General features: G+C 34.9%; 1 long non-coding RNA gene across 2 annotated transcripts; it reads left to right on the forward strand.

Annotated features, from left to right (window-relative positions):
* The first annotated feature begins 1,360 nt into the window (after positions 1–1,360).
* Positions 1,361–13,580, forward strand: LOC116663703. Of its 2 annotated transcripts, none has more exons than XR_004319988.1 (3): positions 1,361–3,276; positions 10,641–10,645; positions 13,569–13,580. It is a non-coding gene; the product is annotated as an uncharacterized LOC116663703 (long non-coding RNA). The 2 variants fall into 2 exon arrangements; XR_004319989.1 differs by lacking the exon at positions 1,361–3,276 and adding an exon at positions 4,924–4,991.
* Positions 13,581–16,101: the final 2,521 nt, after the last annotated feature.

Below are 16,101 nucleotides of genomic sequence, written 5' to 3' on the forward strand. Positions count from 1 at the left end.
TCAAGGATTTTTATGATTGGTTCTACTTCTCCCTCAAACTTTAGAACGTTCCATTCACTATCTTTCCTTCTGCTGTACTAAATAACTTGTAAGTTGCCCAAATCTTCATGTTATTTCATAATCCTTTGCCTCTTCAAAAGATGTCCTTTCTTCCTATGATGACATCCCCCCTCTCCTTTCTTCATATATCTAAATAAAATATCAGTTCAAATCCCAAATTCTCTGGGACCCCATCTGCAAATCTCTAGACCTGTGGTTCTCAAAGTTTGCTGCCTATTAGATTCCCTTGGAAACCTTAAAAATAAAACTGAGTCCTGGGACCCAGCCTCAGACATTTCGATTTAATTGGTCTGGGCTGCCACCAGAGCATAAGGATTTTTAGCACCTATTTAGGTGATTCTAATGTGCAGCTAAAGAGCTACTGCCCTAGGTGATATTCATGCCATTCTCCATGTGGCTTTACTGATGGCTATCAGAACTTCTCATCTTGTATATTTAATTGTCTGTGGACCAAATTTTATTAGACTTTGCATCCCCAGTGCCTGTTTCAGAAAATAGAGGAATGTTTCACACACAGGTTTTGGATGAAGGGATAAAATTATTTTGTGTTTATATATGAATGTTATGACTACTTAATGAGATAAGAAAACCTTAACTATCTTGGGGGAAATCACATAAATGGAGAATAAAGGAAATCGTATAGTTGTAGGCAGTTGCATGATGTGACAGGGATGTTTGGAGCCAGGAAAAATACAGAATAATTCCTGAGCTGCACACAAAATAATCAGCAGCTTTTTTTTTTTTTACAAAAGTAACAAAATGAGATAGCTGACAGTCACACTTTCTCCCCAGTGTCCTAGAAGTGTCAACATAAATGAATCTCCAGAGCTGCTCTGGTACCTGCTGTTTCATAACTCTGATGATTAGATAACATGTCAGCGCTTTTAAACTTTGTCCTACCTATTCGATCCCCAATCATGAAGTTGTTTTTAAGTTAGTGGAATCTAACACCCTTTAGATTACTGAAGCACCTGGATTCCCTTACTTTATTATCCACACTCCATCTACTTACTTATTTGAAGGCAAAGTAGATAAAAAAAAGATAAAAAGGCAAAAACAAAACAAAAACAAAAACACCAAGTACAGTAAAATAAGAATGAAAATAAATCCTGGTGAGCACTAGGAGACTACACATAGTGGCTAGCATTATTTTATTGTAATATCTTTCAACTATGGTATGTTTAACCTTGGATAAATATTAACTATAAATTCAATGATCAAGTTGTAAGGTAATATAAGACAATTTTGCAAAACAAATAAGCAAAACCTGAATTTCAGGTCATACTTAGGCATATATTATGATAACATTTACTTTTTGTTGAATGGGTCATGGCAATTGTGATAAGAAATCAAAGCACTTGGAGCACAAATTTTCAAATTAAATGGAAAGACAAAAAATTTAAGAAAAGCTAGCCCTGCCATTGAAGGTACAATCTCCAAAGCTAACTTTGAAAATAGTAGATGAACACAAGTATCTCAGTTTGTATAACTGTTGCTAACTCTGTAGTAGACAATCTCCACATCCCAATGCTTGAATTCATGGACAGCAAACAAACATTTACAGGAGCCATTCAGGTAATGTAAAGGTGGGAAGCTGGCCACTAAGACAACAGGGACTGTTAAGAGCTAAAGAGAATTGCAAATCTCATGTCCCATATAAGGGCAATGAGATTTATTATAATGATGATAATTATTCTTATTATGCTGTCTACCATTTGGTCCCGATATTAAATGCAATATTTTATATGACAGTTTTCCCTTATAATAAAATTGGTCAAGATGTCACATAAAATAAAATTTTGTTTACAGACTCTCCTTAGTCCTAAACCAACTACCTCCATCAGCACAACTGCATAGCTTAACTTGGCACACAATTACACAAAAATTTTTTCCTGTTGCAAAATATTTTCTTATATTTACCCATTACCTAATATACTTTGCAACTAGGAGGGAAAAATAAGAAAATTTAGAAATAGAGATGCATATTTACTAAGTACCTAATATTTCTAGGCCCTATACCAGAATTATTTCATACATTAGCTTATTTAATCCTCATAATAAGATTATAAAGTAGGTTTTATTAACCCCAAGGTCCACATGATGAAACTGAAAATAAAGATACTAGGTGATTTACACAAGATCACACCAATGAAAAATACATTTAGGACAGGGTTTCATGTTTTTCTGTCTTAATCCACCCTCTTTTCCACAACATCATAAAAAATCTATACTATAAACCACTGGGATTATCATGATGACATTATGTTTATTGAAAAGGTATATAGATATATTCAGAACTTCATTGCCCAAAATAGATTTCACTGACATTGCTTTATTTGGTAATTTCTCTGTGAAAACAATGAACAATTGAGATAACTTGAAAACATATCAATAACATTGAATTTTCACCTGCACTGATAGAAAGCAAACCAACTTTTACCAAAAATGTAAAATAATTTCACTGATGGAAATATCATAATTTTGCTCTCTTGTGGAAAATAACTAAGAGCAACATTTGGCATCACAGAACACTCTATCATGTGAAATTTTCATTAAAATATTACTCTGGACAAGAGGTATTTATTAGTCTCATCCAAATATCAAACATAGGAATAATCCTCAAATCAGTTAAAGTAATTGCATCACACTGTCAATTGAGAACAAGATTCCAACGTCATCACGATTATGCCTAAAAGCCTCTGGACAACGCACATTTCAGTGTGGCTAAAAGCCTGTTAATACTTTTATTGCAGGATGGCATGGCCTCAGTCACTCAGTTAGAGTGAGGATTATTGAGGGGTGCCTCTAGAACATGGGTTCTATTCCACACTGGAAAATAAGTATTTTATCATTTCTCTTTCAGAATGATTTAGTGTCTAAGAAGTATTTCCAAGTGAGAATTTAAGAGCATGCAGAGAGAGAATACATATATGTATATGTAACTGGTAAATGTAGGAGTGGAAAATAATCTCCAAATAAATTTAAACAGGTGATATATGCATGTTATGAGGGCAAGAGGAAAGAGTGAACTTTATAGCACTTGTTTCCTAGATTTTCACCACTATCGTAATGAGAGGAAGTATCTTAAATACTTGTAACACGTGCATAAACACACACATACACATCCTAAGAGCCCAGAATGACACCTTCACCCTCCCCTTCGCTGTAGGAAGTTGGCCTTTTATCAATCCGGATTTTAGCTCCAGATATGGAGAAGTATCTCATCAAAAGATCAGAGCAGCAAGTATTTTCCCCTATAGACACTCCTGTTATTTGGATAATACTCAAAATGATCCTCTTTCCCACTTTCTCTGTTCTCTAGGGTAATGATAGCAGCAGCCAATCTTTCTCCCTGCTGCTTGAAGTCCATACAAGAGCTACCTTCACTGCACCTTTCTCACTTGCTAGAGGCTACAGAGGATTTATTATGCATGTGTGAATAGGCAATGCAGTGAAGGGCTGTTGCTACTGTGAGCAGCAACCCTTGCCTTTACGCAAGAACTACTATAAAACTGACCCACACAAAGAAACAGGTTGGCATCTCCATGATAAATATGTGGGAGCCAGGCTCCAGGATGCTCCCCAATGAGCTTCACCCTGGGAATTCACACCCCTGTGTATTCCCTTGCCACAGTGAGTGGGGAGGAACTGTGATACTGATAGAATGTTGAAGAAATCACAGTGTGACTTCTGAGGCCTGGTCACAAAAGCCTACTTTTCCTTGGATCACTCACTCTAAGGAAAGTAGGCATCATGCATTGGGGAAATTCAAATAACCCTTTGGAGGTCCTTGGGGTAAAGAACTAAAGCTTTCCACCAACTTCCAGCACCACTGTCAGCCATGTGTGCGAACCACCTTGTAAGAGGCTCCTCCAGCCCCAGTCAAGCCTTCAGATGACTAACTGCAGCCCTGGCTGTCATGGAACTGCAACCTCATGAGAAAACCCAAGCCAGAACCAAACAAGCTGCTCTAGAATCCCTGTCCCATAAGAAGTATATGAGATAATAAAGGTGTGTTGTTGTTTTAAGCTAATGTACTTGAAGTAATTACTTATGCAACAATAGGTAACTGATAACAAAGTACCCCAGATTCTTAGGTCACAGCCTCAACAGCACACCTTTAGCATCTGGTTTTTCTCTCTAGACTGCACTGTGAGGATGAACCATCATTAGACAATGAGCAAGCAGAACAGAAGGCTGCGTTTGCAGAGTCCCTATTAGATACAGTATTGCCATTGTATAAAGTGTTTTGTCTTATTTTCTTAAGCAATAAATCCCTTCTTGATTAGGGACAAGTGGTTTCCATTGTTTTTTTGACTTTCTGCAAACTTATAACATATGAAATCCATTCCACATGGATTGGAGGTGGAGCAGTGTGCAAGAAGAGAAGAAAAATTTCATTTTAAAGATTTTACTTACCAAATGTTCTATACTTAATAAATAATAATGTTTTCCCTATATATAAGCAGTATGTATGCTAGGTTGAAATTTCATCTTTAAAAATATTTTTCACATTTTATTTTTTAATATTTTATTTATTGTATTATTTTAATTATTTTATTTTGGGGGGAGGAGGTAATTAGGTTTATTTATTTTTAGAGGAGGTACTGGGATTGAACCCAGGATCTCGTGCATGCTAAGCATGCGCTCTACTACTTGAGCTATACCCTATACCCCCTTAATTTTGACATTTTAATTACCAAGTTAATTTCAGATAAACAAATGATTTGGTGTAACCCTGATGTTGAAAAATAACTTAAGATATTTTCTCTTTTTTTTAATGGCAGTACTGGGGATTGAACCCAAGACTTCATGCAGGCTTAGCATGCACTCTATCACTGAGCTGTATACCCTCCCCTCTAACTTCGATATTTTCATAACTACCTGGGTGACTTTTGAGAGTCCAGGAGCTGCAGCTGGCATAGATCTTTGTGTAAACCCTTATTTCACTGATTTATTTTTTCAGTAAAGCAATTAAGAATAAAACTTAGAATTTCTATAGTGTGTTTTTACAGAAGACTGTAACAGTTTTCTTCTTCTGGCCTCTCTCCTAAATGTCCCTTAAGCTATTGTCCGATTTCCCTCCTGCCTCATTTTCTCACCTCCCACCCACCTACTCAACCTACTGTAGTCTGGTTTGTATCAGTCACGTTATAGATATCATCCTGAAAAAGTCACCAAAATCTGCTAACTCCCATGTCTAATAGTGTCTCTTTGTAGCCCCCTTTTAAAATCTCTGAAGCATGTTGATACTGCTGAGTACTCCTCTACGAATTCTCATGACGTTAATCTTCTGTTATTCACTGCCTCTCTTGGATGATGTTCCATCTCTTCTGCTGACCCTTCTTCTTCTAACCTCTTAAATATTTGAGTTTTCTGAAGATGTCACTTCTCAGCCCTCTTCTTTTTTGTATATTATAACTTCTCCGAGCAACTTGATTTTCCTCCTGACTTTCATTAACACCAGTATCAATATAATTTTCAAGCTTCTATCTTCAGCCCAAATCCTACTTTTGAGCTTCAGAACTATGTTTCCTCTAGTCCACTAAAAATCCCCACCCAAATGCCTTGCAAACAAAGTCAGACTCAATATGACCACAACTTTTCCTCCAAACCTGCTCCTCTTCCACATATTCCCCTACTGAAGTATGACACTCCATTCAATATCACTCTCTCCTCTGCCCTCCCCCTTCCTCTGAGCCATGGAATTAGTCACCAGGTCCTATTGACTCTGTTTTCAAATTGTCTCTTAAATCTATTTCCTGCCTCCCCCACGTCCCCATCATTTCTAGCTCCCATCATCTTACCTTATACTCCTCCCCAATCTATCCCACCTTGAGTTATCTAACAAAAATATAAATTGTTCCTATCATTACCTTTTAAAAATCTCCAATGATTGTCAGCAGCCTATAAGAGCAAATTTGAAAAGTTTGACTTACAAAACTCATTGCAGCCCAGTCACAATTTAGCTTTTAAAACTCGGCCCAACTATTCCCCTAACATATTCCTTAAATTCACTTATACCAAACTATTTCCTCTTTTCTAACCATGACTTGCATTCTACACCTTTTACCTTTGTTTACTCCGTTTCTCTGCTTAAACCCTCTTTGCTACTTATCTTTCCCTGGAAAGATAATTTTTTAATATTAAGGACAATCACTGTCTCCTCTCTGCAGTCTTCACGGATGCTTTCCCTGGCATAATTAGTTGTTCACTCATCTGTCTTCCCTCAGTACATTAAATATACCAATAGTAGAGTATTAAAACATAATACATTACATTGTGTTGTAGTTCATTGGATGTGTTTTTACATCATCTATTAGACTGACCTTCCTAGGGAAAGATATCTTGTCTTAGTCATCTTTTATTCCCAGCATTTGGGCATGCTAAATGAGGCATATTAGGAATTCAGTCAATGTTTATTAAATAATTGAATTAATTAATTAATGAAAGTTTGAATGCATTCTCTCTTCTTTCTCTCTTTCTCATTTCTCATTCTCATTATTCCTTCAACAATAAATTGGTCACAGGTACTATTTATTTTACTTTCAAAATGTCTCCTCAACCTTTCTTTCAAGAATTCTTTCTTCTTTCCCTCCTTATCATTGTCTTGCAGGAACTCTTGCATGTGATGGAATACAAAATTGTATAAGCAAGTCATGTAAAAAAAAGACTTTCAATTTTTTTTTGATACCTATAGGAGTTAGGACAGGGAAGAAAAGGGTTAACACTGATACCTGGGTGGATTCTGTATTTGACTATCAAAATTAAATGAACAATAAAATGATCATTAGAATCTCAAGATACTATTTGTGGGGCCTAAGGAAGTTCTAGGTTATCTGGTAACTGAATATACAATTATATTTTATGCTTAGCTAGTCTAAGTTTCATCATTTCCTTAAATTGACTACACTACCATGTCTTTAGGAACCATTGAAAGACCTCTTTTTGACCATACTTCAAACTAAATCAGTTGCCACTTCAACCGACTCCTTAATATTTGATAGTTCATTATAGCTCTTTGTGTTTGTGTGTTTGTAAATTTGTGTGTATGCCTAACACCATTAAATATATTCAATGTGCTGACAAAAATGATGTTATGAAAACTTAAGTAGGGATAAATTCCAGAGTACCCTATATACGTCTTTTTAAAATTACAGAATTTTAAATGGTGTATAGGAGCATTTAATTTCATAGCTTCAAATAATGAAATTAAATTTCTGTCCCAAGTGGGAGACTTTCCCCCATGTTTACATCAGTAAAGTACAAACTGTAAACCAGCTGGCCCATCCACTACATATGCAAACTGGTGAATTCATCAAACTATTGCCTGTTGTCACTGGGGTTAAACACAAGAAAAAACAGAGCATTTATCTAAAGCAAATTCAAGATAGACTTTTTGCCAAATTGCCACACCCATTTCCAAAGTTTTACAAAAAAGGAAACTTACTTTTAATTAATTAATCAAATCAAAGAGAAATGACTTAACTACCTCAACTATTCAAATAGTCAGCAAAAAATAAAATTTTGAGCACACAAAACAGTATTAGTTTATTCAACCAAAAAGTTCACTTGATATTTTTACATTTCTATTTATATAGTATTTACCTATTTACATAGTATTATATCCTGCTTTCCGATCAACATTTCTGCACTTTTGTAATTAGAAAATAAGAAAGGTCACATTTCCTATAAAATATTCTCCTATATTTTCTGTAGAATTCTATCTAAGATTTATGCTTCAAACCATCACAAAATAACTGGCACTAAATTAGCTATCTTGCTTTAAACAACTATAAAACTAAGCAAAATACATGAAGCATCAGATGTTACATTTTTCTTGACAGCTAGCACAAAACTATAATCCAAGAGAGAAAGGAAACTCATGAGGTGAGTCCCACAATCTCTTACTCTTTGGTCTGGAAGCATGTTCCAAACCACTGCACAAAAATGTGGCTCCAGGCAGAGCACAGTCTCCTTTTTGTAAAAACTGACAAAGCTGTTTGTAAAATGTATGTAAGTGAAAAGGATGCAGAATATCCAAAATAATCTTGAAATATAAGAACAAAGTTGGTGGGTTCACAACACCTGATTTCAAATCTTACTATAAAAGCAAAGTAATCAAGACCCTGTGGTGTTAGCTTAAGGGTAGACAAATAGATCAATGGAATAGAGTCCAGAAATAGACGCACAGTTAGATGGTCAATTGATTTTTACAAAGGCATCAAAGTAATTCAGTGGAAAGAAAAGACATTTCAACAAAAGGTATTGTAACAACTGAATATCCACATTAAAAAAAAAAAAACTAACTTCAAATATGTCTCTCATAATACTCAAAAATTAATTTCAGAAGGAGAATGGATTGAAACATAAAAGCTATTATTATTATTGGGCTTTAGGGATTCTTTATATATTCTGATAAAAACTATTTCTAAAGTCTTACATGTATTTTCTCAAATCTATGAATGCGTCTTCCTTTTCTTATGGTATCTTTTTGATAAGCAGTTTTCCATTTCTGTGAAGTCTAATTATCATCTTAGCCTTTTATAATGTGTGCTTTCTGTGTCTTGTCTAAGAAATCTTTAACCCTCAAATTACAAAGATATTCTCTATGTTTTCTTTACCGTGTAGAGTTCCAAATACAAAAGGTTGTGTGTAATGACTACTCAGGTGTCCTCTTCACTGGGTATTTAAAAAAAATAAAGGATTCATCAAAGGCTTCTGAAAACATTAACTCCGACTTCTAGACTAGGCCATCTGTAGGGAGGGAGCACAAAGGGTAGCTACAAATGTTCATTTTTTCTTACTTTAAGTACTATGTCCTAAAGTTTGATGCAGAAGGAAAAATAAACTACCTGACATCTTGTTCAATTTTATGCATACCATAACAAAAGGCAGTATAGAGCATTTAAAATAAAACTAAAAAAACCCCCAAAATCAAAAACAAAAACTATTTTTGACCCACACAACATCCTACTGGCAAAGAAAAATTGTGTTAAGGCTCAGTAGAACAGTCCCATCAATATTGTATTTTCAATCCAGTACCATGCTGAAATTATGACAGGTTTCTTCTTGTCTGTTTCTAAAGTGCCCTTTACATAATTATTTAAATTACACAAAAAAACTGCCCAAATCTATTCAATCATATATATTATGCCTTGTATGAATTTTCGGGCAAGCATGATATGCTACAGCCTGGCCTGACAGAAAGAGACATAAAACTTGGGTGTGCAGCAAGGTATTGCCTTATAAAGCAGTGGGTAGACCACTGAGTGCTGGTTGGCCACTTCCCTGACTAACATGGCCCCTGCCCTATAGTTCATTAGCTACATTCATACACTTTGGGTATGATATTGATCATCAAACTAAGGGCTCATCTCCATGAAAAACCGGAAATTTAGAGGAACTGTATCCATCTATATATATCCAACTGGTGATGTGTAAACTTTGCAACCTCGATTGCTGATTTAGCAGAAAGTCTCAGAGAAAGCTCCACGTTAGATAGATAATGTGTACCAATCTATGAACTTCAACCAGCCTTTGAAACATCTGACATAGTCAGTAAATGCCCAGACTTTTGCTAGGCTTTGGGAATACAAAGATGAAAGAGACAACCTGAACCTTCAAACTGAAATGGTTCCAAAATACTCTGAATTCAAATTTTCTGAATTTTGAATGTAACTGGTACATGACCCATATGTATTAACCTTACTTAGCAAGAGAGGTAAACATGAGTTATCTTAAACTAGAATTCATCTATGCCTTAAAGTCTATAATATTGTAGCATTCTTGTTGATGCACATATGTATGTTGGATTAAGTGAGCAACTCAAAATTGATAAATCATTGATAAGATGACATCAAAATATTGTGATTTTTTATTTCAAATCAAGAATAACAGCAGTTTAGAAATCACAGCTATGATGACCTCGTAAAAGTATCCTTCCTGAAATTACTGAAAATGACAACTAATAAGCATTGCTTAGGAAAAACAGAATTCTAAGATGAATATAATATGTAATAATAACATGATAGCACTTATGAGGCAAATTTCAGTAATTTTTATCACTCATTTCATCAGTAATTTTTGTTTTCATTCTTAAAAAACTATTTTGAGGGTCTTATCTGTGCTAGGTGCTGGGAGTGTAAATGGTGAGCAAAAAAATAGCAAAAATAAATGATCATGCCATCATGGCACAAACACTTTAACTGGGGAAACACGTCAATTAATCAATCAATCAATTACAAACAAACAGGAAATAGAAACTATGAAATCGAACACACGCTTTATGTGTACACACATACACACACACAAAAGGATTTTGGCTTCATCACAGGGTCAGAGGAGGTCTCCTGAGGAAATGACCCTTGAGTTAAAATCTGAAAGATGAGTATGAGTTAATTGGAAGAAGAAGAAGATGGTTACATTCAATCAAAACATCAGGAAGACCATATATAATGGAGGTGGTGGGAGCAAGCTTACGGAATACGATGGAGTCAACAAAGTGGCTGTGTGGCTGGAGTAGGCAGCAGGAGGGAAAGCACAGTGTGCAGTGCATTGGAAAACTGGGCTAGGAAGAGAAGATGTAAAACACTGTAGGCCCTTATAAGGCTTAATGTCTTAACAAAATGGAGTGTTACAATTTAGTACTTGGTTTACAGGATATCCTGATGAGACTGTAGGCTAGAAGAGAAATTGTCATCTATAAGAAATACTTGCAGATTTCTTATGGTGTAACATACTTACAGTGTCTTCCCTTTAAGCAGAGATATTGAGTACACTTTTATATACAAGAGATATTTGCATTATGCTCCATGATACAGTTGCTATTATCTAAATATGCATAGTTCAAATCTGGATGATGTGGGCTGTGCAAGATAATAATAAGCTCAAGTGTCATATGAATATGTTACATATTATATTTTTAAATAGACATTAGTAGTATCATGAATATGTGATCAAAGATGTTCAACATCTTTAAATAATCTTCACAGGAAAGCTCATCCAGCTTCAAATATTGCTGGAACTCATAGGAGCTTTCCTATGAAGATTATTTAAATTAGATACAAATATTGAAGATGCAAATAGAGAGAACCTGGAAGGAAAATTGAGGACAAACCAATAAAATGTAGAAGGAAAACTAGAAAAGAATGATGTCAAAGAAGCCAAGAAAGAAGAAAATTTCAAGACTGACTGAACAGATTTGGCAAGAAAGATAAGGTCCTAAAGTGTCCTTTGAAATGGGTGATGATGAAATCATTGGTTAACTGAAGTAAAAGCATTTTCAGTGGTATAACTGGGACAGAGCTTAACTGAGACAGGTTGAAATTTAGAAATTTAGCTGTGAAAGTGAGAAGAGAGTAAGGGAGGCCACTAGCAAAAAATATATATAAATGTAAATGTCTGTATTATGAATTCTATAATAGATTCTCATATTATTCACTTACCTATGTATAGTCAGGCTCATAAAAACACTATGAATAAAAATAAAAATACTTTTTTAATATTTATTCAATATTTCATTAGGATTTTTAAGACTGTATTATTCATTTTTGAAAAAGGATAATTTTCTCTTGATTTATTAGTTTATCTCTGGGTAGTCATTTTAAATGTACAACTTTTCCTACACTTAAGCAATATTAAACAAAAATTTGAGCTCCCTTACTCTAATCATTTAGCTTCTATGCTCCTTTCATGTCGAAAGTGATAAAGCTTTTAATACACTAGAGCTGCCTACTAGAAGCTCAGAAATGCTTGTATTAATTGAGAATTTGTCAGTTTGCTTCCCCTGGATGCACGTGGCTAGGTCACACTGGTATAAGCAGAATCACGAAAACAATGCAGAAAGGCTTTACAGCTTTTTATTCTTAACACAATTCATGGCTCGTGGCATATGCTTACCTCTTAAAATGTGAATTTAGAAAATCCTACGCTGAGCACAGAGGAAGCAGTGTTTTGGTTTTTTTTTTTTTCCCTTTATTAGAATTTACACAGCGGTGCGATCCAAAAAAATTCTATACTCAACCAATACTGCCGGGTCCTATGCTAAACACCAGAGATACGAGCATCAGGAAGACATGCCTTGGAGTAATTTTTTTCAAACCACAGCCTGAGACCAGTTAGAGATTTGTTAAATCAACATTTTGGGTTGTACCAATGTTTTTCAAAAATTGAAATGGAAAATATCAGAGTACGGTTCTCATAGTAAACATAAATATTGTTTGTGAAATTTAATTTCAGTTTTATGCATAACTCACATAAAATGTATTTCTTACTATGGCTGAAGGCAAAAAGATTTGAAAGCTACTATTATAAACTATCTAATAGTCTGGGGAGATGGTTGGGGTCAGAGGGGGATGTTTGGTGACAGACATGTAAAGAGTGCATTTCAACATAATCATATAAGTGCTATGATGAAATGATATTCAGGGCTGTATATAAACTGGAGAAAAGGCATTTATTTATCCAAGCCTATCAGGAAACAGGAAACTTTAAAAAGGAAATTAATGCAAGTATGTACCAGTTATACTATTTAACAACATGAACTTATTTGTTATATAAAATTCTAAATATATTATGTAAAAAAAATTAAAGTGTTGCTCTTGGAAATATTTTTACAATATGTACATATTTTTATATAGTGCTTAGATATTAAGACTTCACAAAGCTATACTACCATGCCCTTTAATCAAATTAAGAAAAAGTTATATAATTTTCATCCACAGATGTTTTTTGTTTTGGAGTTTATTTTTCAATTTAAAGTTATAAAATATGTCTTAAAGCAAAGATTATATTATTCACATTTGGATACTTTTTCAAATTCGCTTTCTTACTATGTAAAATAGGTAGCTAGCTCCACATTAAAGATAAAGAGGCACAGATCCAAAATGCAGCACACATAATTAAAACATTTATATTAGAGTTTAGAATAGTATCACCAGACAAATGGACACACTCACCTTGATTCTGACTTTGGTTCTACGGGGCCTCCAGGGAGCACAGTGTTTCAGGTGTCAATATCCACTTAAACCGTGATGATCCTCAAGTCTATATTCAGCTCCAAACCTATATTTTCCTGTATTGAACAGCTCCTTCTGAATTTCCCACACCGATCTCAATTCAACATTTTCAAAATAAATCTATTATTTTATTCCAAACATAGGATTCTCTTTTATGTACCCTCCCTGGTTAGTGGCATGACCATCTAAATCATTACTTAAGCCAGGAAAATAGTAGTTGTCTTAGACTCTTTCCTCTCCATCGTATACCATTTCCAATTAGTTAAAAAAACTAGTGCTTTTTCCAAACTGAATTCCCCCCTCCTTCTTCACCTTCCACTGCTTTAATTTAACTCATCTCTTATAAAAGTTCAGCGTCTCCTTATCTCCCTTGGCCTCCTCTAATCCAATCTCTTCTGCTGTCAGAGCGATGTTTCTGTAAAAGAAGTCAAATGATGTTTTCCCTCTACTTAAAACGCTTCAACAGAGAGGGGGGTTATACAGCTCAAGCGGTAGAGCACATGCTTAGAGTGCACAGGGTCCTGGGTTCAATCCCCAGTACCTCCTCCAAAAATAAATAAACATAACTGCCCCACCAGAATGCTTTAATAGCTCCTTATTTCTTATAAAATAAGATTCTTAGTATAAAAGGCCTTTCCACTAGCTTGCTCTCAAAGACAGTAATCCTATCTTACCATCATTATTTCTTCAGTTCAGCAACTCATTATCATGCTTAATGTCAGATGTTCCTTATTGGTTGGTACCTACTTTCCTACCGCAACTCCCATCACCCTCCCCCTTCACATGCACATTATTTTCCAGCAATACTAAGCCACTTGTAGGTGCCTGAGGACACAATTCTGTCTTAAGCTGTGACTTTTCACAGCCTAGTCCTTTTTCCTGCAATTACGGTTTTCCTTCTACCATTTATACTCCATGACTCATTTATATTGAGTCATGCAGTATACATGGCTTTATGACTATCTTTTTTTCTAAACCTTTTGAAATTTTCTTTTCTAAAATTCCCAAATTATCAAGGCAAAGTTAATTATTGCCTATTCTGTATTCTCATGATTTCTTATATGTTTATTATAATACTTATTATATAAGCATCTTATTAATGTACTATATTAACTATATTATTATAGACTTACAATATTGCCATAACTATGTTTTTATCCCCAGCACTAGATATTGAACCTTTAAGGTTTGTGGCTCTATTCACCTTTGTATTCTGAGCATGTCGCACAGTCTGGCACTTAGGAAGTGAATTTAATAAAGGTCTGTTGAATAAATCAACATAAGACAAAAACAGAAATATCATTAACTGATTATTAAATACTTGCTCTCCTCTGAAAAGAAGCCATGGTAAGAAACTGTGATCATTAGGCTACATCCAAATCAAACTTGAAGGTGATTACTGTTGCCGTATGTTTATACACAATAAAACGCTTGCACTTATTGCTACTTCTGTTTTTTCAGTATCAGAGAGACCAGTCTCAACATTGTCAGGATTCTTTTGTACACCTCACTATGCACTTTGCATCACGGAGTATCTTTTTTCAACATGGTAAAACAAGTGGCAGGGGGCCAAAGAAAGATGAATTTGGCTTGAATTGATCTTGGCACAAATATGCTTTCTCTTCATGATCTGGTTAACACTTCCTTCAACATTTTTCTCAGAATTCATCTATCAGATTGTAATTTCTAGCATTCACTTTTTCTGAACTTCCTGAAAATCAAAACTGTTTATCTTAAATATCAAAGGTGCTTATATCTAGGCTTTTTTAATTCTCACATTTTCAGCATTCCTCAAAAGTTTCTGACAGTTCTTTGATCACATACATTAACGGTACTATTTACTTATTTTTTAAAAATATAATTCGACCAGCCTGGGAAGATAAATTCATTGAAGTAACTATACTTTTAATTTTTTATCACCTGATATGGGACTTCAATTATTCTTAAATATGTTTGTATCATATAATGGAATGAAATCCATCCCCTCTTAATAGGTAAAATAGGAGTAAGATACATATTGGATAGTTGGGTTTCTTCCCAACATCTGTTAATACTATACCAGCTGCTCCAAACAGCAAACCTGTCTCTGCTTCATTTTCCTGTTCTTACTTATCTCAAAATAGGTTTTAATTCCATTTTTTAAATTATTTGTAGCATATTTCAAAAAGTGAACTCATTATGAACTGTAGTCATCCAATTTACCACCGCTTTTATAGGCCCACCCATTCATTGTATTTCTTTTCTTCCCATCTTCTGTATGTGGCCTTTAAAGTCTCCCTTCAGCATTTTATTCACATTGATTTCTTCCACTGCAGCTCCCTATACATTATCAGTAGAGTACAAGGTACATTCGGCATTTAATTTCAAACTTGCCCAACCGTCTAGAACCACATTTCCACTTCAGTCTCCAACCATGGTTTCATGCCTATCTTTTTGGTGAAGTTTTTGAAATTTTCTTTTCTAAAATCCACTGTTGACACTTGACTCTGCTCAGTGTCGCACAGACTTTTCTCTCAAGCTGCACATCAGTTCCACATCACCAATCGATACTTCCTGATTTAGAATTAGCCACAGACTAGCAATTCCCCTTAGTCTCTTTTGACCTTTTGAGAGGTGAGATTGTGAGTGTGGCAAGAATTTATCAGAAGATCTACTTTTACAGAGTTTGACTTCTTGTAGATGCAGAGATGGTTGTGAAAAAAGAATGATATTTTCAAAATAACTCTCATATTAGGCTCAGGGGGTTCAGACCAGACCAGCCTACCTACATATTCATGAATAAAAAACAAGTGTACTTTTCACACCACTGAGGTGCTGTGGTTGCTTACTTCTTAGCAGTATTGTGGTCATAGAGAGCTAATACAGGATTCTAGTTCAGAAAGTCTCCAATCAAAATGCACAAAGATAGGTAGTCATGACCATTGGCCGGCCCTTCAGTATCTATTTTTAGCAATATTTCAAGAGTTAGAGTTGCTGTTTTCTTTTTCTTGCCCCACAGATGGAAGACCAGGCACGGAAGGCA

This window comes from Camelus ferus, chromosome 5, assembly GCF_009834535.1.
Source record: "Camelus ferus isolate YT-003-E chromosome 5, BCGSAC_Cfer_1.0, whole genome shotgun sequence".
Lineage (NCBI taxonomy): Eukaryota > Metazoa > Chordata > Mammalia > Artiodactyla > Camelidae > Camelus > Camelus ferus.